This window comes from Equus caballus, chromosome 13 (genome assembly GCF_041296265.1).
Source record: "Equus caballus isolate H_3958 breed thoroughbred chromosome 13, TB-T2T, whole genome shotgun sequence".
Taxonomy (NCBI): domain Eukaryota; kingdom Metazoa; phylum Chordata; class Mammalia; order Perissodactyla; family Equidae; genus Equus; species Equus caballus.
Genome location: NC_091696.1, coordinates 28,553,332 through 28,575,207, shown reverse-complemented (window position 1 = coordinate 28,575,207; position 21,876 = coordinate 28,553,332). Strand labels below are relative to the sequence as shown.

Genomic DNA, 21,876 nt, shown 5'->3' with positions numbered 1-21,876 from the left:
ACAGAATAGCACCAACTAGCCTCTCTGAAGTCCCTCTTGTGCCCCCTACCAGTCACTACTCCCATCGCAGTCCCCCAGAGGCACCTTTCTCCCAGAGCTTCTGCTTCCTGAAACTGATGAGAGGCCCAGTGTCTATTTTGCAAAGCTGCACAGGTGGTTTATATGCATAGCTAGGTTTGGAAAATACTCCTGGAAGTCACATAATCTCTTGTTTTAAGTAGAATGAGCCGATGCTTTGCTCCTACTCTTAGGCTCAACACCAGTAGCTGTCTGGCTGAGTTTACCTAAAGAATAGTGGGCATTTCCTGTATCTGGGGTCTGCAGAGTACATGGGTAGCAGCTCCTGGGCTCAGGAAGCTCAGCTGGTTGGTTCCAGCCCGGGCAAGCGGCCCTCCCTCCCTGGCAGGAGTTGCATGAAGAGGTATTTTTGGAAGGTGCAGGAATTCTGTAGCCATTTGGAAAATGTCTGCTCATAGGCTGGGCTGGATTCTCGTTTTAAAATGATGATGTGGCTCAGGGGCCTGACCTGGCCAGTTTTTCTGAATCTAGGGGTGGGGAAAGTGAGGAGCCATGCTCATTTTTTCCCTCTTCTTTAAACTGTATCACCATTTTCTTTTTGTCTTGAATCCCTCTATCCCACAAGCTTCAAGAGAATTGTGAGGTGTCTCCTGCAGCTCATCGGCTTTTTGATGTTCTTTGCAGGTAAGTGTTTCATCTTGTCCCGGGTCGAGTCAGTCAGGGCTTTGTGGTCACTTTAAGTCTTGTGAAAGTTTAACCCTCAATTTTCCATCAAGGATCTTTGGCTCCAGAGCCCTTACCTGCAATCTCCCTGCCCGTCCACGTATGACCCTGAGAGCCCTCCTATTCTCTTCCCTGTGGCCCTCTCTGTTTTGCCCTGGTGGCCTTCATTGATAGCTGCAGCTTTTGCTAATCATCTATCCATTCATTCACCCATCCATCATTCATTCAGTGTCAGGCCCTGTGCTGGGGACAGGACGGAGGGTTGGGCAGACAAACCATCTTCTGTCAACACTATTTCTGCCCTTAACCTTGAGAACTCCCTTTGTCCCCACTTCTCCACTTCCTCCCACAGCCGTGTCTGTGCTCTCTGAAAGATCTCTGCTCCTTCACTTGCATTGCAAACGCAGCCTGTCCTTTTCATTTTCAGTGTCCAAACCCTTTGCTTCTGATCTGCATTTCAGCTCACTTGGGCTGGGACAGAGAATAAAAAAAGTAGGACCTGGTACTATTCTCTTCCCCAATTTTCCAATTCTGAGGGTCTCCTTGTCCCTTCCACCTCCCACCTCTGCCACCATCCTCTCTCCATGCCAGATCCTGGAAACGAAATGCCATGAAGGGAGATCTACTACACTTCCATCCTTCCAAAAACCAAAGCAAAGCCAACGACCCCCCAAAATAAAAGTGCTGGAGGGCTGTGCTGCCTCTTTAGTGCTTCTCAAAGCCTGAACATTCCCAGGTGTGTTGCACAGAGACTTTCCTTCCGGGAGATGAGATTACCATAGAGAGTCCTCATTTATCTTTGGCCAAGCCTTCTTCCTAGGAGATAAATCCCTGAGGCAGAAGCTGTGCAAAGGCTGGCCTAGAGGGCAGGGGCTTCTGGGCTCTTACTGGGGGGTCAGTGAGCACTTTTCCATTTCTTCTCTTTCCTTGGGCCTGCCTTGGCTGCCTAGGCTGTTTGGAAGACAAAAGCTCCCAGTCTTAGAATTGCCTGTGGGTCAGGGAGTGAAGCTATTTACGCCCTCAGGTGAGGTTATCTGAGTCTGAGCTGATCACCTGGAAGAGGTAATGCTGAGGAGGGAAAATAGATCCAGATATTGAGATCTGGATTTGCACTCAATATGAGGCTTATTAAATTACACAGTGCATCCTTCTGGAGAGTGTCTCTGAAAATCACAAGAGTGTGTGTGTGTTTGTGTACTTAAAGAAACACGAAAGGTCAGATTAGATACACTGTTTTTAACTTTGTTCTTTTCACTAAAGAGTGTATTTTGGAGGCTTTTTTCTGATTAGTACATATACTATATGGGATGCAGGTAGATTTAGAAAGCCAGAAAAGCTTGTTCCCAAATGACCCTAAGCTTTGCTTCAGATCAAGCAGCTCCTTGCTTCTGGCTGCTTTCTACAGTGTGGCCCTCGGCCACCTGAAGCTGTCTTGCTCAGGAAGACATCCTGCCACAGAACAGGCAGGGAGAAAATCTTCCTGTCAGAGTTCCCTGAAGGAATTAGTGTCCCCTGTTCTTACTGAATTCCCCATGTCAGGAATTTGTTCTCATAGTTTAATATATGAGATTATATTATATTACTAGCCCCCCACCTGGCTTCTCAATTCTTTTTTAGGACTTGTAGGTGGGTGAAGTATTGTCTGGGCAGTGTGGAGTTCATCTCAGAGAGCTGCATTCTGGTTTGTAGGGAGAGGCTGGCAGGGACAGTGTTTAGGGGATTAATGCCCCATGATGCTGGTAGTGGCTTCAGTATTACTGAGGTCACCGGGAGCTCTTTTCCTGAAGGGGTCTGGAATGCAGTGTTAAAAAGAAACAACAGACCCAAGATGGAATCACTTTTGCTAGACACCACCTAGATTTAATGCCTAACCCAACTGCAGTTTCAGCCTCTTCCAGGAGTGGAATTTTAAACCAATCAGTCTGGAATTTCCTGGTCAGCTCTAGTGAGGTAATCTGCCTGATAAGACCCTCTGCCTTCCCCCAAGGGAAGGTAACTTTGCCAGAAATAATCCACTTTTTTTAACTTCCTAGTCTCACCCTCTTTTTGCCTATAAAAACCTTCCATTTTGTACAACTCCTTGAGTATCCTTTTATTTGTTAGAAGGGATGCTGCCAGATTCATGAATCATTGAATAAAGCCACCTAGCTCTTTAAATTTACTCAGTTGATTTTTGCAGGAAGTGGAATGGGACACAGCCTCCAATGTTAAAGGACTGGATAAATGACTTTGGGGGCAGCTCTCAGGTCTATCGATAAGCAACTTGTAGATTGCTATCTCATCCCTTCCCTTTCCCCATGCTCTCTGCCTGCCGATCTTGCTCATTTCCTTTTGATGAGCTTTGTGATCCTAGTGGTCCATTTTTGCTGCCTAAGAGCAGCTTGGGTCAAATCAGATCAACTTCCTCATTTGATTTAAATGTTCCAAAGAAAAATATCATGGTGGGTATTTCTTAAAATTCCCTCAGATCAAATTGCTTACAAGATTTGGCCAAATGAATAAAAAAAAAAGAAAACAGATATACTGAGCCCTTGTTCTCAGAGAAGCACCAGAGCGTGGGGCTTTCAGAGGTTTGTTATCTCATTTGGTCTTTTTTTTAAAATAACAGCTTTATTGAGATATAATTCACATACTATACAATTTACCTACTTAAGGCACCCAATTCAATGGTTTTTAGTAGTCACGCAATTATGCAACCATTACCACAATCAATTTTAAAACATTTTCATCAATCACCCCAAAAGAAACCCTATACCTATTTGCAGTCATTTATACCATTTTTCCCCAATCCCCTATGACCAAGACATCACTAATCTACTTTATGTTTCTATGGTTTTGCCTATTCTGGACATTTCATATAAATGGACTCATACAATATATGGTCTTTTGTTGATTAGTATCTTTCACTTGCATATTTTCAAGATTCATCCACATTGTAGCAAGTATCAGAACTTCATTTTTCTGGCTGAATATTTTGTTGTATGGATATGCCACATTTTGCTTATCCATTAATCAGTTGATGCACATGTGGTTTGTTTCCACTTTATTGGCTATTATGAATAATGCTGCTATAGACTCGAGTACAAGTTTTTGCGTGGACCTCATTTGATCTTTACAGCAACTCTCTAAGGTACATATTCTACAGACCTCATTCCATAGATAACAAAACTCATCTCGAGATGGTAGACAAGAATTTTGCATATAGCTATTAGATTCTTGAGCCTATGCTTTTTCCAATCTATGCTCATAGAGTTGAAGTAATTGCTTTGACAGAAACTGGTGTGGATATGCCTTTAGGAAGGAATTGTAAATGTGAACCACTTCATTTGGGAAATTTCAGCCCTCTCCCCAACATCTCCATCCCCTCTTTGACCTTTTCTTCTTTCCCAGTCTCACTTCTTTCTTTCAGGTATCAGTTCCCCTCCCCCGTGGTCGGGACAGAATTTACTCTTACTCATTTACACTTTTGTGTGGAATGGAATATTGTGGGAATTTGATACTTGCACTTGCAAGTTATCGCCAATGAGATGAGAGCTCCTCTGCGAGCAGCGGGCACAGCGGTGGTATGTGAAGCAGTCAACAAGCAGAGGGGGGATTTCTTGGAAAAGCTCGTTTTCTTGTTCTCGCCCAGGTTTCACGGATGAAGGCCACCCACGTGGAGGGTTGGGGCGGTCGCCGCCATCTGCCAGCGGCTCCCCTCCAGCTAGGCCACGCTCACCTTTGCTCTGGCAACAACCCGCCCAAGCAGGTGGCTGCGCGGGGGTCCCCTCGGGGAGCGCGCGCACGCAGGAACGCTGGGCACCCACCCTGCCGCGACGTCAGGCCCACCCCCGCCCTCAGAGCCAGTTGGACCCAGGGCGACTCCGGGCCCCGCCTCCATCGGTGGGTAGCCAGTGGAACTCACCAATCAGAGATGCCGACACATCGTCCGGGCCGGGCGCCCGGCAGCCAATCACCGCACGCGTGTGATCCCCCGCCCGTCGGGGAGGCTGGCGGCGGGCGCTGAAGCGGCGGCGGCGGGAGTCGCTGTTGAGGCGGCCGCGGGTTCGGCGAGTGTCGGCGCTGCGCTGCTATCGCCTGGCAGTGAGGACAGGCTCTCGGGGCGGGCGGAATGGCCCCCGCCTAGGGCGGTGGGAGAAGCGGCTGCGCCCAGGATGCTGGGGAGGCGGCGCGGCGGCTCCTCACTCATCCCAGGTAAGGGGGACGCCGCGCTCGCTGCGGCTTCACTTGGAGCGCCACCCGGGCCCCGCTGCCCTCTCGCCGCCACCCACCTGGCTCTGAGCCCCGGCCGGCTCTGTCCTGGCATCTCTCGACCCCACGTCGCCTTCTGTCCGCAGATCTCCGGGTCTGTCCTGGACAGTTGTCCAGCCCCGCACCCCCAGCACGGCCCCCACGTCCTGGCCGGGCCCGGCTCCTACACCCACCCCTTTCCCCAGCGCCAGCGTTTCTCGGTCTCCGGCTTCGCCGTGCCCCGGCTCCCGTGGTCGGCCTCCCGTCCCCTCTCCTTCCCTTCATTTTCGCGGCGCTGGCAGCGCGTCCCAGCCCCTGCAGTCTTTCGGGGCTCCTTCCGGAGATGACGCCCCCCAACCCAAAGGGATCGGACTTTTGCCCTCCCCTTTACCCGGGTTTCGCTTCCGCAGGGTCACTCCCATCCCTGTCCCTTGTACCATGTCCTCTCTATAGTTCAGTCGCACATCCCTCTCCCCTCCATGTGGCCCTGGGTCTGGCTCTTTTGCTCCCAAATGCCTTCCTTTCCCAGCTCGCCTCTTCCTTCCTCGCTTTCATCGACCACCGTCGCTAACACTTCTTCCTTTCCTTTACACTTAATTCAGACGCTTTAATACTTTCCTGAATTACAGATCTATAGTTTTGACATTTTCATTCGTCTGTAAGTGAGCTGCACCCATAACATGTAAAATGCCTTGCCCAGAGTCTGGCACACAGTAGGCCTGTCACATGGTGGGTGTCACGCATGTTAGCCTCTTCCTCTTTCTAGGCCTTTGTACTCTCCAGATGGTGGTAGCAAGGGGTCCAGTATCCAAAGGGATTTGACCTACTACCTGAAGAGTCGTATGGGAGATGGCGGGACGAATTAGTGAACTCCAAGTGTGATAAAGAGATTAGATTGTCAGTTATTTACTCAACTGCATTTATTCAGAAGAATTGAATTCTGCTATCTTTGTGTCCTATATTGTTTATATTAATTGGCTTTGTAAAGGATTCTTAGCGAGTTTTGCGATCTAATTACCCCTTTATTCCCCCTTCCCCATCTATAGCATTTACTGAACCTTTCTTTTTAGGGAAGAAAGAGCCCCTACCTCCTAATGGAAATGGCATTGTATGTAAGAAGTGTTTCAGGTGTTTCTCTCTCAGCTGACAGTGCAGTCCTGCAGTGAATTTTTATCCTTTTAAGAGCCTAGAGGAATCAGGTTTAGATTTCTTGGAATTGGCTGCTGAAGGGATCAGGAATGCTTGGGAATGAAAGTCCTGACAAGTTCTCTAAGAGTGAAAGAGGAAATAGCTACAGTTCTTTTTTAAAGAGTAAAGTGAGTTTGACTTTTAAAAATTATAAAAGCAGTATTACTGGCCTCAGGCCACTCTTGCCGCATTTGCTCTGATGATCTTCAAGCCTGGATCAATCAAACAGCTGGCTTTTTCTGCTCCTGGGATCTTCAGAGCAGGTTAGAGAAAACCGTGTAACTGAGCTGCGGTGCTCCTCTAAACTTCTGGACTCCAACTTTACTCACGCTTCCTGGAGATGTTTTGACTTTCCCCCTATGTTCTTATGTGCTGAAACCTACATGGCTATTCATAAGTTTTTGACATTCTCCTCTTTTTGTCCTATTCTTGACTTCTCTTCATTGTGTATTTTGCCTGTGAAGTAAACTTCACAGAAGAAATTGGTGGGCATCAGTCCTGAATTCTTAAGGGTTTGTAATTTTTCTGTGTGCTTGTACTTAGCTGATTTCTGATGTTTTCTTTTATCGGAGCTTTCCTTTCTAAGGCTAACATCTTTGATCTCTCCTTATATTCTCATTTTCTCAGCCTGCATACCCATCATCCAGAACAAATAAAAACCTTCCCTTGATGCTTCCCTCTGTTTTTCTCAGATTAACATGGTATTCCTTAGGGTTTCATTTTTTGTTCTTTTATCTGTTTCTCTTTAATTTCCTTATGTAGTTATACTTCCTTTTATAGCTTCAAATAGGACCTGTATATCTATGGTTTTCAAAGATGTATATTCAGTCCTCATTTTTATTGACTTTCAAGTCTTCTTTATTTTCTTCTGTCTATTGGATAACTTGGATACTTGTTCAAACTTGGCTTATCTTTTCCTTTCCTTTCCTTCTACTCATGGCACCCTCAAGCACATATACAAACACTCCTCTTATTTTAAGGTCTTCACCCTAGAATTAATTTCTTCTCCCCTCACATTGTCTATCATAGATGCTATTGTTCCTGTCGGAAATCTTTTTCTTTCTTTCCTCATTGCCAAAAGATTGCTTGAGGCCTGGGTTATGTTTTTCCGGAACAGAGTCAGTCATTTTCAACCCAGGCGCTACTGTAAAACCACCCGGGGAGCTTTTAAAGGGTAAAGATGAGGGGATTGAGAAATCCACAGAGATTCTGGTTAAGTTGATCTGGTGTGGGGCTAGACCTTGTCATTTGAAAAGTGTTTCCCTTGTGACAGTAATATGCAGCTAGGCCTGAGAACTGGGCTGAGAGCTTGAAGAGGGAATGATAGAACCTCGAGGAACTATAGTATTTAACATCCTTTAAAAATCATGATAAATGTCACTTTTGTTGGCATGGTTAGTTGCTTACTTTCCTGGTACTTTGTACATGTACCTATTAAAGTACTTATCACATTTTGTTTAAATTATTTCTCATGAGCCCATTTTTCTCATGACTAGGAGTTCCCTTGAAGTCTGGGATCGTGCTTAAAGGTGAACTACTGTTTGTTGTACACTGCTTCCAAGACTTCTGACACCAAATATGTGGATTTTCCCCCTCATATTAAGCAACTCTCTAACTCTTTGGACACCAACTGGGTGTCCTACAATTTGACTTAATTATGACCCTACCTGGAGTTAGTGCAGACCCCACAGATTAAGGGCTCTGTCCCACAAGACTGCTGCCCACTACAGAAGATAGTTGAAAGTCCCAGGATGTGACCTATACTTTTGACCAACTGACTATAAATTGGGGCTTCCCACAACCGCCTCTTCAGTTGATAATTTGCTAGAATGGCTCAGAGAGCTCAGGAAAGCTCTTTACTCACCATTACCAATTTACTATAAAGGATATAACCTCAGGAACAGCCAAATGGAAGAGATGCATAGGGCAAGGTTTGTGGGAGGGGGTGTGGGGCTTCTAAGAACTTCCATGCCTTCTCTGGGTGCACCATCCTCCCAGCACCTTCATGTGTTCACCAAACTGGAAGCTCGCTCTCTGAACCTTCAGTTAGAGTTTTCATGGAGGCTTCATTATATAGGCATAATTGATTAAATCATTGGGCCGCTGGTGATTAACTCAACCTACAGCCCCTTTCCCCTTCTCAGAGGTCAGGGATTAGTCGCTCTGGCAACCAGCCCCATCTACCAAGATATGGTTGAAAGGGGCTTGTTATGGATAACAAAAGATGCTCCTCATCTCTATCAAGAAATTCCAAGGGTTTTAGGAGCCTCTGTGCCAGGAACCAGGAACGAAGACCTAATATCTACTCCACAATAATTCTTATTATATCACAGTATCACTATGCCTTATTTATCTTTTCATCACTGCCTTGCACAGTACTTGATATATTTTAGAAACTTGATAAAAATTGGTTGAATGAATCAGTTGGTAAATAATGTAAAATCCATCTTGAATTCATGGTTTTGCAAGTTGACCAGCTGTTTCTTTCTTGGCTGCTTAACAGGTCACTAGTCATACTTGCGTAGTCATTCTTGTTTTAAACCCACACACAGTTCATAAATTAGAGTGGATTAAGATAAATACTGTTTGGTCTTATGATTTGGCTTTTAAGGTAGTTAAACGATGACAGTGTTAAAGAGGTTCATTCGGTCTTCCTCTTTAACAGATGATATTTAAAATATACTTTATTTCAGGGGCAAGCCCTGTGGCCCAGTGGTTAAGTTTGCATGCTCCCCTTCTGCGGCCCAGGATTTCGCTGGTTTGGATCCTGGGTACTGACATAGCATCACTCATCAGGCCACACTGAGGTGGCGTCCCACATAGTAGAGCTAGAAGGATCTACCATTAGAATATACAACTACGTACTGGGAGGCTTTGGGGAGAAGAAGACAAAAAAATAAAAGTAAAATAGACTTTATTTCAGATGGTTGAAGCACATATATCTTTTACCTTTTTTAAACAAATAGATCTGATTTTAGTCTCATAAGCTTTGGAATTTTTAACTAGAACAAAAACTGTCAAATTGATAAAAGATCTTGAACAGTGGCAGAACTATTTCTTTTTAACTAAGAATTAGGGAAGTAGGGAATATGCATTACACCATATATCTATATGATTGGCATTGGTGGTGGCGAGGGGGAAAATCTGTAATTCCCAAATATTTAGTTAGTGTTATAAGAAAAACCTTATATTGCTCATATATTGTTATCATCATATTTTGTGGTTCTTCAGAGCTAAGATATAAACTATCACTTGTTGGTCTGCTTTTTTTTTATTTTTAGTTTTTTTAGGAAGTTTAGCCCTGAGCTAACATTTGCTGCCAATCCTCCTTTTTTTGCTGAAGAAGACTGGCCGTGAGCTAACATCCATGCCCATCTTCCTCTACTTTATATGTGGGACGCCTACCATGGCACGGCTTGCTGAGCGGTGCCACGTCCACACCCGGGATCCGAACTGGCGAACCCTGGGCCGCGGGAGCGGAATGTGCGAACTTAACCGCTGCTCTACCAGGCTGGCCCCTGTTGGTCTGCTTTTGTTCTTTAGTTTTCTTAAGATTTTTGTCAGCTCTTTCTCTTTATAGAATTTGCGATTGACAGTTCTTTCAGCATTTGGACAATATTGTGACTTCCTTTAGACCTCCATGATTCAGATGAGAAATCCTCTGTCACTGGAATTCTTGTTTTCCTGTAGGTAATGTATCCTTTCTCCTGGCTACTTTAAAGGTTTTTTCTTTGTCTTTGGTTTTCAGAAGTTTAGTTGTGATACATCTTTGCATGGATTTCTTTGGGTTTATCCTGTTTGGAGTTCTGTTAGCTTCTTGAACTGTGAGTTAATGTCTTATGCCAAATTTGGGATGTTTTCGGCCATTTATTAGAATAATTTTTCAGTGCCACTCTCTTCTTTCCTTCTGTGACTCTGATGATAAAAATGTTAGATCCTGGGGCTGGCCCCGTGGCCAAGTGGTTAAGTTCACACGTTCCGCTGCAGGCGGCCCACTGTTTCGTTGGTTCGAATCCTGGGTGTGGACGTGGCACTGCTCATCAAACCATGCTGAGGCAGCATCCCACATGCCACAACTAGAAGGACCCACAACGAAGAATATACAACTATGTACTGGGGGTCTCTGGGGAGAAAAAGGAAAAAATAAAATCTTTAAAAAAAAAAAAGTTAGATCCTTTGTTATTGTCCCACTGAGCATGAGGCTTCATTATTTTTTTTCTCTTAACAAATTGTGATTTTTTTTTAAAGATTGGCACCTGAGCTAACATCTGTTGCTAATCTTCCGTTTTTTTGTTTTTTCCTTCTCCCAAAGCCCCCCAGTACATAGTTGTATATTCTAGTTGTGAGTGCCTCTGGTTGTGGCATGTGGGACACCGCCTCAGCGTGGCCTGATGAGCGGCACCATGTCCGTGCCTAGGATCTGAACCAGCGAAACCCTGGGCCACCAAAGCAGAGTGTGCGAACTTAACCACTCAGCCACAGGGCCGGCCCCTATGTTTTTTTTCAGGACTGTCTTTTTTTCCTTTGTTGTTCAGACCGGGTACTTCCTATTGTTCTACTTCCAGTTTTAAGTTCACTCATTCTTCTGTCGTATTTATTGTGTTTTTGAGCCCACCTAGTGATTTTTGTTATTGTGTTTTTCAGTTCAGTAATTTCCATTTGGTTCTTTTCTTTATCTTCTACTTCTGTGGTAAGATTTTCTATTTTGTCATTTGTTTCAGGAGTATATTTCTTTGCTCATTAAAGCATGATAGCTGCTTTAAAATCCTTGTCAGATAATTCTACCATCTGATTCATCTTGGTTTTAGCATGTGTTAATTGTCTTTGTTCATTTAAATTGTGATTTTCTTTGGTCTCGGTATGATGAGTGACTTGATTGTATCCTGGACGTTTTTGATATTTTGTTAGGAGACTCTGGATCCTATTTAAACCTTCTATTATTAAATCTTTTAGTGGGCAGTCACCCTAAAAGGTTTAATGTGTAGGTCGTAGCCGAATTTTTTTTTTGGTAATAGCTTTAATTCACATATCATACAGTCACCCATTTAAGGTGTAAAAATTTTTGGTATATTTACAAAGTTGTGCATCCATTAGTATAATCAATTTTAGAACATCTTCATTACCCCACAGAGAAACTGTACACTCCTTACCTGTCACCCCCAACTCTTCTGCTTGTCATCTGCTCCATCCCTAGGCAACTGCTAATCTATTTTCTGTGTCCATAGATTTACCTACTCTGGACATTTCATATAAATATAATCATACAGTATATGGTCCTTTGTTGCTGATTTCTTTCACTTAGCATAATGGTTTCAAGGTTCTTCCATATTGTAGAATGTCCCAGTATTTTGTTTCTTTTCATTGCCAAGTAATATTCAATTTTATGGATATACCACATTTTATTTATCCATTAATCAATTGATGGGTCTTTGGATTATTTCTACTTTTTGGCTGTTATGAATAATGCTGTTATGAACATTTGTGTGTAAGTTTTTGTGTGGACATATTTTCATTTCTTTTGGATATATACCTAGGAGTGGAATTACTGGGTCATAGAACTTTAGGTCTAACATTTTGAGGAACTGCCAGATTGTTTTCCAAAGTGGCAGCTCCATTTTACATTTCTACCAGCAATGAAGCAGTGTATGATGGATCCAGTTTCCCCACATCCTTGCCAACACTTCTTATTTTCTGACTTTTTGATTCTAGCCATCCTAAGGGGAGTGAAGTATCTCATTATGGTTTTGATTGCATTTCCCTGATAGATAATGATGTTGAGCATCTTTTCATGTGCTTTTTGGCTATTTGTATATCTTTGGAGAAATCTCTGTTCTTTTGCCCGTTTTTAAATTGAGTTATTTATCTTTTTATTGTTGAGTTATAAGATTTCTTTATATATTCTGGATACTAGACCCTTATCAGATATATGATTTGCAAATATAATTTTCCCATTCTATGGGTATCTTTTCACTTTCTTGATGGTGTTCTTTGAAGCACAAAGATTTTTAATTTTGATAAAGTCTAATTTATCTATTTTGTTGTTGTTGTTGCTTGTGTTTTAGGTTTCGTATTTAAGAAACCATTGCCTGGGGGCTGACCTGGTGGCATAGTGGTTAAGTTTGCGTCCTCTACTTCAGCAGCCTGAGGTTCACAGGTTCAGATCCCGGGCATGGACCTACACACTACTCATCAGGCCGTGCTGTGGCAGCATCCCGATAGAGGAAGATTGGCACAGGTGTTAGCTTAGTGACAATCCTCCACAAGCAAAAAGAGGAGGATTGGCAGTGGATGTTAGCTCAGGGTAATCTTCCTCACCAAAAAAAAAAAGAGAAAGAAAAAAAGAAAGTATTTCCTGATCCAAGGTCATGAAGACTTACCCTCTGTTTTCTTCCAAGAATTTTATAGTTTCAGCTCTGACATTTAGGTATTTGATCCATTTTTGTGAATTTTCTATATGGTGTGAGATAGAGGTCCAACTTCATTTTTTTGCTTGTAGATATTCAGTTGTCTAAGTACCACGTATTGCAAAAAGTATTCTTTCCTGCTTTTAATTGTCTTGGCACCTTTGTCCGGTTGGAATTTTGATGATATCATTGAACCCATAGATCAATTGGGGGAATATTGCCATCTTAACAGTGTTACTCTTCCAATCCATGAACATGAAATATCTTTTCATTTATTTAGATCTTCTTTGATTTCTCTCCATAATATTTTCTAGTATTCAGCATACAAGTCTTGCAATTTTGGTAAATTTATTCATTAATATTTTATTCTTTTGATGCTATTGTAAATGGAATTACTTTCTTAATTTTGTTTTTGGATTGTTATTGCTAGTATATAGAAATACGGTTGAATTCTGTATATTAGTCTTGTATCTTGCAACCATACCAAACTCATTAAATAGTTCTGATAGTTTTTTAGTAATTTACTAGAATTTTATATGTACACAAATATCATCCCTGCAGAGAGAGAGTCTTTCTTCTTCCTTCCAATCTGGATCCTTTTAATTTACTTTTCTTGCCTAATTGCCCTGGCTAGAACCTCTTATCCAGTATTGAATGGAAGTGGGGAGAGTGAACATCCTGTCTTTTTCCTGACCTTAGGGGGAGTCATTAAGTATGAAGTTAGCTGTGGGTTTTCTTAGATGTTCTTTTTCAGGTTGGTGATGTTCTCTTCTATTTCTAGTTTATTCATTGTGTTTATCCTAACTGAGGGTTATAACAACACAGGAAAAGGTATTAGATTTTGTCAAATGCTTTTTCAGTGCCTATTGAGATGATGATGTGGTTTTTGTCATTTTTCTGTTAATATGGCGTTTGGCATGGATTGATTTTCATTTATTGAAACAACCTTGCATGCCTGGGATAAATTACCCTTGGTCATGGTTTGTGATCCTTTATATATGTTGCTGGATTTCTGTTTGCTGGTATTTTGTTGAGGATTTTTGCATTTACATAAGTATTTGTAGTTTTGTTTTCTTACAGTGTCTTTGGTTTTGGAATCAGGGAAAACTGGACTTGTAGCATGAGTTGGGAAGTATTCCTATCTTTTCTGTATTTTGGAAAAGTTTGTTAAGAATTGGTGTTCATTGTTAATGTTTGGTAGAATTCACAAATGAAGCCATCTGGTCCTGAGCTTTTCTTTGTGGAAAGTTTTTGACTACTAATTCCATCTCTCTCTAGCTTTATTGAGATTATTTCTTTCTGAGTTGATTTTGGTAGTTTGTGTCTTCTAGGAACTTGTCCATTTCATCTAGATTATGTACTTGATTAAGTTACAGTTGTTTATAGTATTCCCTGTACAGGCACACCTCGTTTTATTGTGCTTGTGTTATTGTACTTCACAGATACTGAATTTTTTACAAGACCCTCCACCAGCAAGAGGATTATGACTTGTTAAAGGCTCAGATGATAGTTAGCATTTTTTAGCAATAAAGTATTTTTTACTTAAGGTATGTACATTGTTGTTTTAGACATAATGCTATTGCACACTTAATAGACTGTAGTGTAAACTTAACTTTTGTATGCACTGGGAAACCAAAAGATTTATGACTCACTTTATTGCGATATTCATTTTATTGTGGTGGTCTGGTACCAAAGTGGCAGTATCTCCAAAATACGCCTGTAATTCTTTATAATTATTTTTATTTAGTAAGGTTGGTAGTAATTACTGATCTTAGTAATTTGAGTCTTCTCTCTTTTGTTCTTGCTTAATCTAGCTCAATGATTGTCAATTCTGTTAGTCTTTTCAAAGAACCAACTTTTGTTGATTTTCTCTTTGCTATTCTTTATTGTATTTATTTCACTGTAGTCTCATTATTTCCTTCTGTCTGCTGGCTTTGGGTTTAGTTTGCTCTTCATTGTCTAGTTTCTTAAGATGGACAAGTAGGTTGTTGATTGAGATTTTTTTAATTGAGGTGTAATTGACATATAGCATTGTGTAAGTTTAAGGTGTACAGCATGTTGATTTGAGATCTTTTTACTATAGGTGTTTACAGCTATAAATTTCCCTCACGGCATGACTCTTGCTGCTTTTGCTATGTCCTGTAATATCTCAAAGTATTTTCTAACTTCCCTTGCAGTTTCTCCTTTGGCTCGTTGGTTTCTTAAGAGAGTGGTGTTTAATTTTCACATATTTGTGAATTTCCCAAACTTCTTTTCTGTTATTGTCTTCTAAGTTTATTCCATTGTGGTTGGAGAATATACTTTGTTTGATTTCAATTCTTTACATTTATTGAACTTGTTTTATGGTCTATTCTAGAGAATGTTCCATGTGCACTTGAAAATGGTATATATTCTGCTATTGTTGCCTGGAGCATTTTATAGATGTTTGCTAGGTCTGCTTGGTTTGTAGTGTTGTTCAAGTCTTCTGGGTTTTTTTGCTGATCTTTTGTCTTGTGGTTTTATCCATTATTGAAGGTACACTTTTGAAGTTCCCAACTATTATTGTTGAATTGTTTGTTTCTCCCTTCAATTCTCAGTTTTTGCTTCTTGTGTTTGGGGGTTCTGTTAGGTGCATATGTTTATAATTGTTATATCTTCTTGATGGATTTGCCCTCTTGTAAATATAAAATATCCTTTGTCTCTAGTAACAGTTTTTATCTTAAAGTTTACTGTATCTCATGTTAGTATAGCTATTCCAGAGTCTTGGTTACTATTTGCATGGTGTATCTTTTTCCTTCCTTTTGCTTTTAGCCCTTTTGGTCTTTGAATCTAAAGTGTGTATTGTAGAGAGCATATATTTGAATGATTTTTTTTTGTTTTGGTCCATTCTGCCAATCCCTGCCTCTTGAGAGTTTAATCCTTTTACATTAATGTAATTACCAGTACATTAGGATTTATATTTGCCATCTTGCTATTTGCTTTCTATATGTCTTATGTCTTTTTAGTGTCTCTACTCCTCCATTAGTGCCTTTGTATTAAATATTTATATTAAATATTTTTTAGTATATATTTTAATTGGCTTGTTATTGTTATTTCTTTTATCACAACTTTTCTTTATTTTCCTGGTGATTATGATTAATATGGCAAAACAGTCTACTTCAGATTTATACCAACTTAATTTCAGTAGTATGCAGAAACTTTGCTTTAATAAAGTTCTGTTCAGTTCCCTTTCCTCTGTGCTCTATTGTCATTCAAATTACATATTTTACGTTAAAAACCCATTAACAGTTTTTTTTTTTCTTCTTCTTCTCCCTAAAGCCCCCTGGTACACAGTTGTATATTCTAGTTGTGAGTGCCTCTGGTTGTGCCAAATGGGATGCCACCTCAACATGACCTGATGAGTGGTGCCTTGTCCGCGCCCAGGATCTGAACTGACGAAACCCTGGGCTACCAAAGTGCAGTATGCGAACTTAACCCCTAGGCTGCGGGGCTGGCCCCCCTTATCAGTTTTATGATTATTGCCTTATGCAGTTGCCATTTAAATAGGAAAAGGAAAAAATTACAAACAAAAATATGTTTATACTGTCTTTTCTATTTGTGTCGTTGTCTTTATTGGTGTTTATTTCTTCATGCGGATTTGGGTTACTGACAAGTGTGATTTCACGTCAGTATTAAGAACTCCCTTTATTTTTCATACAGCAGCTCCTCCAGCGATGAATTCTCTCAGTTTTGTTTATTGAGGATGTCCTAATTTCTTCCTTCATTTTTGAAGGATAGTTTTACTGGATATAGAATTCTTGATTGATAGTCTTTATCTTTTAGCACTGTGAATATGTCATCCCACTGCTTCTGGCCTCTGTGGTTTTTCGTAAGAAGTCAGCTGTTTATCTTCCTGAGGATTTTTTATGTGATGAGTTGCTTTTCTCCTGTTGCCTTCAAGATCCTCCGTCTTTGACTTTTGACAATTTGACTATAATGTGTCTAGGTGTACATCTCTTTGAGTTTATCCTCCTTGATGTTTATCTAGTTACTTGAATGTTTACATTAATGTTTTTCATTGAATTTAGGATGTTTTCAGCCATTTATTTATATACATTTGATTTTTTCCTCTTCATGTCGCCTTCTGAGACTTCTATTAGGCATATTTTGGTATGCTTGATGATGTCTAACAGGTCTGAGGCTGAGTTCATTTTCCTTCATTCTTTTCTTGTTTCTCCTATTTTTCAGACTGGGAAATTGATCTGTCTTTAGGTCTGCTGATTCTTCTGCTAGCTTAAGTTTGCTGTTGAACCACTTAGTGAATTTTTTATTTCAATTATTCTACTTTTCAACTCTAGAGTTTCCATTTGGTTGTTTTTCTTTTTAATAATTTTTATCTCATTGATACTTCCTATACAGTGAGAAATCACTCTCATAATTTCCTTTAGTTCCTTAGACATGGTCTCCTTTAGTTCTTTGAACATATTTACAATTGCTGATTTAAAGTCTTTGTCTAGTAAGTCCAACGTCTGGGCTCCCTCAGGGGTAGTGTCTATTGACTGCCTTTTTCTCCCTGTGTAGAGACCATCCTTTCTTGTTTCTTTTTGTGTCTCATAGTTTTTTGTTGAAAAATGGACATTGTGAATACAGTCATGCACTGCATAATGACATTTCAGTTAATTGACCACATATATGACAGTGGTCCCATAAGATTAGTCCTATATAGCCTAGGTGTATAGTAAGCTATACTATCGAGATTTATGTACATATACTCTGATGTTTGCACAATGATTAAATTGCCAAATGATGCATTTCTCATAATGTGTTCCTGTTGTTAAGCGATGCATGACATTAATATAACATGGCTACTCTGAAAATCCCCTCTATCCTAGAGTTTGTTGTTGTTGCTACTTGCTTTGTTACTTTTTGGGACTAATTCTGTAAAGTCTGTATTCTTTGTCCTGTGTAACCACTGAAGTCTCTGATTGGCTAGCTTGGTGGTCAGCTAATGATTGGACAGATTTCATTAAATACCTTGAACTGTTAAATATCTTGCTGAGGGGCTGTGTGTATGTGAGTGTTTGTGTGTGTGTGTGTTATGGCTGCCTTCATGCACCAGCAGTTTACACTGTGCCTTAGCCTTCACTTCCTGCTTGTATAGAACATCAAGGTCAGCCAGAGGTGAGAGATTAGGGCCTTCCCAGGTCTTTCCTGGGCATGTACATGCCCTCTGAATTCCCAAGAATATATTGGAGCTTTTCTAAGCCCCCTCTCTATACATTTTATTCCTCAGTTTTTCCTTTTAAATTTTTTGATCAATGTCCTGTTAGTTCCAACTGTTATTGCCACTGCAGACAGCTGTGATGTTAAACAATTGCCTCTGATTATTTTTAACAAATGTCTTGGGAATAGGATTATTCACGTTGAGGGTGCTCTCATTTAGGTCCAATAAAGATAAGCCCTAAGAACGAAACTTTTCCATTGAGCTGCTAGACAGGTTAAGTAGTGGCAGTTCTTTGGAGATATGGTTTAAGGGGGAGCTCCTAACGTCTTCTGCCCCTTTAAGTGGCTTTGGGCTGCTGTGGTTCACAGCTACCATGTTTGCAGGTTCTTGGTTTCCAGGGCTTCCACGGAGTTGGGAGGGGGAATAGGGCAAATTAAAATAGTATAAAGCTCACTCTGCTTACTGGCAGTCAGCTGTTTTTCTTGAATAAACATTTCTCAGACTGTTGCAAGCCTTTGGTTAATTTTCAGGTTTCTGAAAAAGTTGATTTTGACCACTTTTGCCAGTGTTCTCATTAACTTTTATGGAGGATCAGACTTTGGAGGTCCTTACTCTGCCATGATGGATATGCTTCCTCCAGTCTTTTCTTACAGTTACGTGCTAGAAGGGGTTCATGCATTACATTTTGGAAGATTTCTTTAGGTCATTGACAATTCTGAGATTATACAATTCTGTTTTTTTCAGCTTTGTTTACTATTATTCTCCTGCACTCTGGCTAAGCTAACTAGTTAATATTTTATGAATATGTGCTGTCCTCTCTTCCACTTTGAGACTTCCTGTTATCTTATTTTCTTCGCTGAAAACACTCTCTTCCCTCACTCCTACAATAGGAGTCCTTCTTATCTTCTAAGGTTCATTATGATGTCATTTTCTTCATATAGCCTTTTATGAGCCCATGGATGTGTAATCCTTAATTGAAATTCTTGTATGTCCTTTTTTCATACTTTTTGTATGACCTTCTTATCTCATGTATAGTTTCTTTTCTTCTCCCCCAGCTAACTTGCTAGTTCTTTGAAGGAAATGATGTATCATGCTCATTTATATGCTCAATAAAAGTTTAATTGAAGTAAGTTTTCTTAGCAAAAATGTTCCACATTTTAGACGTCGTTACCGGGGATTGCATTTTACTCACTTGTTATTGAACTGAAGGAAATTGCATAATCTGGAAAAATAAAATAACAATACATGGTTGTACACATACTATATTATTTAATCCTTGGAAAGGTAAGAGAAAATAAGACAAAAATCAAAGATTTGATGCCAGCTTTTTATAGAAAATATCAAAGAATTCCAGTTCTGAGTGACTGTGTCAGAGGGGTAATTTCTCATGACAGAAGTTGGAACTTATATGTGAGAGTGACTGTGCTAAAGCAAAACCAAACTGATAAAACCACTTGCCATTCGAATTTCTAGCCTCTATATTATGTCTGTTATCTCTTAGGACCAGATCCAGTTCTCCATTCTTAATCTTGCCTAGATGACATCTTTAGGGACTAGCAGAAAGTGTGCAGATATGCATGCCCTCATTTATGTAAACGAAGCATAATGCATATATGGACTTAGAGTCTCTTCTATTATTCTGATTAGATCTGATGTGATCATAATAGAATAATTCAAAAGCTAGGTATATTTTTTAAATCATATGCTAATGAAAGCCTTATAAATGCTAATGAAAGCTTCATTTGCAACATACTTGTTGCATACATGGCTTTTTGTTCATGCCAAGCCTAATGTCTGGGAAGCACCATAGAATAGCTATCATAGTTTTAGAGTCAGACCTGGATTCCAACTGGGTCAATAATTTGCCAAGTATCGATACCTTAAGTGAGTTACTTATCCTTTCTGAGCTTCAGTTTCCTCATATGTAAAATGACTCTTAAGACAGAATGTTCCTTTATCTTCTGATTTGTTGCAGTGAGCCTAAGGGATTACAAAATAATAAGATTCTGATTTATTCATCAGTGAGAGTGTAAAATGATAGAGGCAGATGAAATAGACTGATCAATAAAGAGAATGGATTAGAAGAGCAATGGTCAGAGGGGGAAAACCAACAGTGAACTTTGAACTTTAGTCTTTCTAAATATGGTCAAACCATATTTTAAGACTCAAGAGAAAAGAGCAGTTTTCTAATCATAGGAAAGTGTTAGCTGTCTTGGTTTTGGTGAGAAAGTTCTGGTGGAGTCACTCAATATGCATGTAGCATTTATGTTATACGCTATGGGGAAAACTGAAAACGATAAGATATAGCCAGTACCTTCCAAGAACTCACAACTAATTTAATTATACTCAGAACCTAGTTACATTCACTTATTGGCTATCAAGAATCCATTAACTCATTTAAAAGTCCTCACTTTCAAGGAGTTCACAATCTAGTGAAAAAACAGACAAATTAACCATATAATGCAAGAAGTAATATGATATGGGTAAGTACAAGGGCACTAGGAAGGACACCTATGTCATGCGAGTCAGGAAAGCTTCCTAGAAGAATCGCATTGAAGCTGAATATTGAAGGATGAGTGGGAGTTATGAGTAAGAGAGGCTGCAGAGGGGCTGGTCCGCTGGTGCAGCGGTTAAGTTCGTGCATTCTGCTGCTCTGTGGCCCGGGGTTCACCAGTTCGGATCCCGGGTGCAGACATGGCACCCTTGGCACGCCATGCTGTGGTAGGCATTCCACGTATAGGGTGGAGGAAGATGGGCATGGATGTTAGCTCAGGGCCAGGCTTCCTCAGCAAAAAGACGAGGATTGGCAGTAGTTAGCTCAGGGCTAATCTTCCTCAAAAAAAAAAAATTAAAAAAAAAGATGCTGCAGATTGTTCAAAACGAAGACAGTGTTGTGTGAGAGTTTGTGTAGGGGGGTGTTGGCAATGGGGAGTGATGAAAGAAGAGGCCAAGGGGCAGGCAACAGCTAGATTGTGAAGGGCCTTGTATGTTATGGCGAGGATTTTTTTCTGGAAGAAGTAGAAAGTCAGGAAAGAGTTTTAAGCAGGGGAGTGTCATAAGTATATTTGTGTTTTAGAAGGATCATTCCTGAAACAGGATAGTGAATGAACTGACTGAAGGAAGTCAGAGAGTACCAGTTAGGAGGCTGTGGAGTTATTCTTGTAAGAGAGAATGAGGGTGAGGATTAAAGCCATGCCAGCAGGAGAAGAAACAGGAGAATAGATCCAAGAGATATGGAGGAGGAAGAATTGACAGGACTTCACTAGTTACCTATGGAGAAGTTAAGGGAGAAACTACATAAAGGCGTCCAGACTTTGAGCTCGGGCATCTGGGAGGAAGTGGTTCATTGACCAGTAGAGGAAATAGAAGAGGAGGACAGAGTTACTAGGGAATAGATAATTCTGTTTGGTGTTCCTTGAATTTGACATGCCAGTGGAGCATCCAGATGGAGTTGTCCCTTAGTCTTTGAATGGTCAGGTCTGAGATTTGGGATGGAATTGTTGGTTGCAAATAGATTTGACAGACATCAGAATATAAGCAGGGGGTGACAGTAGATAAAGCATGGTTGAATGTAGGAGTGTGGATGAGGGGACCCAATACCATAAATTAAATAATATTTAGTCACTGTTTTGTGATGTTTGCCTTTGAAACATTAAATTTATATACATAGTTGAGGCTGCTTTTTTTCTGGGCTTTCTATTTTGTTTGTTTGATTACTGTTAGTATCATAACAGTTAAAAAATATTTTTGTTAAATACTTTAATATCAGTATGGTTCTTGGAAAAAAATGTCTTGGAAAAACTTTTCCCCACCAGCTGTGAATTTTGTAGATTCAATTAAAAAAACCCTGGTGGGATAATGATTGGATTGCAAAATTCTATTGTGGCTTCCAGATTACTTTGTTTTTATGTATTTGTAGTTCCTTGTTTCATTTTTGACATTTACTTGTTGACCATTAGCTTTGTTTCAGATTATTCTATAGGTATTTTAAGGAGATGTAAGAGAGGTTTCACTAGGTGCTTATTCACCTGTAAATTCCTTGCTTTGTATTTTGTCTGATGAATGGGTTTTAATTTGTGCTTGAAAGGGGCTTATCCTCTAGTGGGGTAAACCAACCACAATACAGTGTAT

General features: G+C 40.4%; 1 protein-coding gene across 17 annotated transcripts in view; it reads left to right on the top strand.

Moving 5' to 3' along the window:
- Window positions 1-453: 453 nt before the first annotated feature.
- TPST1 (tyrosylprotein sulfotransferase 1) overlaps window positions 454-21,876 on the top strand; it is a 187,860-nt gene continuing 166,437 nt past the window's right edge. For 6 of the 17 annotated variants that reach the window (XR_011424635.1, XR_011424633.1, XM_023655536.2 and 3 more), the window contains exon 1: window positions 4,699-4,935. The gene's annotated coding sequence lies outside the window, so the exon portion shown is untranslated. Of the gene's footprint in view, window positions 703-4,676; window positions 4,936-21,876 lie in introns of those variants that run through there. The other 11 variants (XR_011424636.1, XR_011424634.1, XM_070231801.1 and 8 more) reach the window with 8 other exon arrangements.